Below are 2,500 nucleotides of genomic sequence, written 5' to 3'. Positions count from 1 at the left end.
ATTTATTTCTAGTGACTGTGCAACAAACTAGAAATCCTATCTAGTTTTAGCTCCAAAAGTCAAATGCCTGGGAAGGTCCATTGCTAATGATTTCCTAAAGCAGAAGAAAGGGAATAGTAATATATATCTGAAAAAGGGCTAGTTACTGGCCGCAAAGCGAGTTTTTGTAATTTGTATTAATTGTACTTACCAATTTGCCTATGGCAGGTGTACACGCCAATGGGTCCCCTTCGTGGCGCATCTAACTTTTTAGGAGTTATATGTTCAACAAGATACCTTTTGATGCAGAAGTAGACGCACGCTTTTACATGATTCTCCAAAACTATCCCTTTGGAAACTGAAAATAATTTGCTTTTGGGTTCGCACAAGACATGTTTCTTTTCGCACGAACAAAGAGCACGTAAAACTGTTTTGAGAGTTGCCATCGAGAGAGATCTTTTCTTTAAGTTTAAAACTGATAATTACCGAACACAAATAGATCTGTGGCAAAATGTTTGTTTACCTCTACAAAAAAGATTCTAAATATAGAATTCTCACGGCGTTCGAGCTGTGATCTTAGATCGCTCGCCCGATAAGCGAAGCTAGCACGTGCGAGGCTCCCAACTTTTTTTAAATTCGGCAAACCTTACTAAGCGGACAAACTCCACTGGATTAAAATCTTTACAACTTTACAAAGATATGGACAGGAAAATGAGTTTAGGTCTTTTTAAGTGTATTGTATAACCTTGAGCGCTCACTTTGTCAAAAAAAAAAATTGAAATCAAACATTATTTACAATTCGGCATTCCGAGTAATTAGGACGCATGTGTTTACTTCTGCCGAAATTGAGTCATTTGCTCTGCGTCATCGGTTGAAAAATTGGAAGATGGAGAGAAATTGCTCGTTTCAGCGGCTAGTTGGTAGCCAAAGCGGTCAAAAGCAAATGACTCAATTTCGGCAGAAGTAAACACATGCGTCCTAATTACTGTTGCCGAATTGTAAATAATGTTTGATTTCAAAGGAATTTTTTTTTTTTTTTTTTGACAAAGTGAGCGCTCAAGGTTATACAATGCACTTTAAAAGACCTAAACTCATTTTCCTGCACATATCTTTGTAAGTTGAAAAGATTTTAATCTAGTGGAGTTTGTCCGCGTAATAAGGTTTGCCGAATTTAAGAAAAAGTTAGGAGCCTCGCACGTGCTACGTAGCTTCGCTTATCGGGCGAACGATCAATAAGTGAGAATTCTATATTTAGAACCTTTTTAATAGAGGTAAACAAACCGTTTGCCACAGATCTCTCTCGATGGCAACTCTCAAAACAGTTTTACGTGCTCTTTACTCGTGCAAAAAGAAACATGTCTGGTACTGTGCTAACCCAAAAGCAAATCGGTGAGGGTAAAAGGCGGAAAGAGTTTGCGGAATGGTATGTGGAATGGCATAATTATGCGAAATACGATTTACGCGGGAAACAAATTAACTGAAGAGCGCGTCATGTTTTCGCGCCAATTTTATAAGAGCAGCAGGTTTTTTGATGCTGCGGACTCTTGCTAAATATTATAAACAATTCGAGGATTTGATCGTCTGATTGTTAATTTGGAAGAAGTGAGGGTAAAGAAAGCGATGAAAACTGTTTATAGTTTTCGCATTCAAGGAACTATGAGTAAATCCGTAGTAAATTAAATTTCATGTTTACTTTACTCCATGCGACTTCGGTTGACAAAAATAACGTGGCAGCGTGAAGTCTTCTCAGGACAAAGATTGATCCTTTACCGAGGGCAAATAATAAACCTTTTTTTCTTTTTTTTTTAAACCCTCGGTAAAAGATCAATTCTCATACCCTGTATGCTCGATGATTCATTTATCGTGAGCGGGAAAATAAACAACAATTTGACCAAAATGCATTTGTGATAAGAATAGTTTCACAACCTTTCAAACAACCAGTGTTGATAATTAGACACCATACTTGTCATCTGCTTTTTTGCTCTAGGGCTTTTTCGCTTTTAAATCTCATTTTAGGTTGGGACGTCTGGCACTGAAAGACCTTAATTAAAGACGGATATGTTTAGTTCGATAACGCGTAACTGAACTATAGCTACCGTATTAAATAGCTAGGTAGCTAGCTCAGCAGCTCAACAGTGACTTGCGTACTCGTCGCTCGACGAAAATGTAAGGTGAAAAAAAGTAGAACATATTTTTCCCATGAGTTGTACAAATTGTAAGCGTCAAAGAGTCCGATAAAATGACCGAGTTTAAATTTAAAATTTCTCACATAATAGTTTTGGTCTTAGACTGATGTTATTTCTCCAGTCTGGTGTTGCTTTTTGTCTAGGCTACTCGCTGCCACGTTCTTTTTGTCAACTAGAAATTTAATTTATTCTTAGTTCCTTGAATGCGAAACTTCATCGATTTCTTCACTGTCACTTCCTAACCAGCGATCCGGACATGTTCTATCTCAGGCGTATATTTTCTAATCCTCGATCTGTTGTTTGGTTGTTTAATAGTCCGCAACATCGAAAAAACT

The sequence above is a fragment of the Pavona decussata genome, unplaced genomic scaffold (assembly GCF_977016875.1).
Source record: "Pavona decussata unplaced genomic scaffold, jaPavDecu1.1 SCAFFOLD_92, whole genome shotgun sequence".
Taxonomy (NCBI): Eukaryota; Metazoa; Cnidaria; class Anthozoa; order Scleractinia; family Agariciidae; genus Pavona; species Pavona decussata.
Note: the sequence above shows the minus strand (reverse complement) of the source record.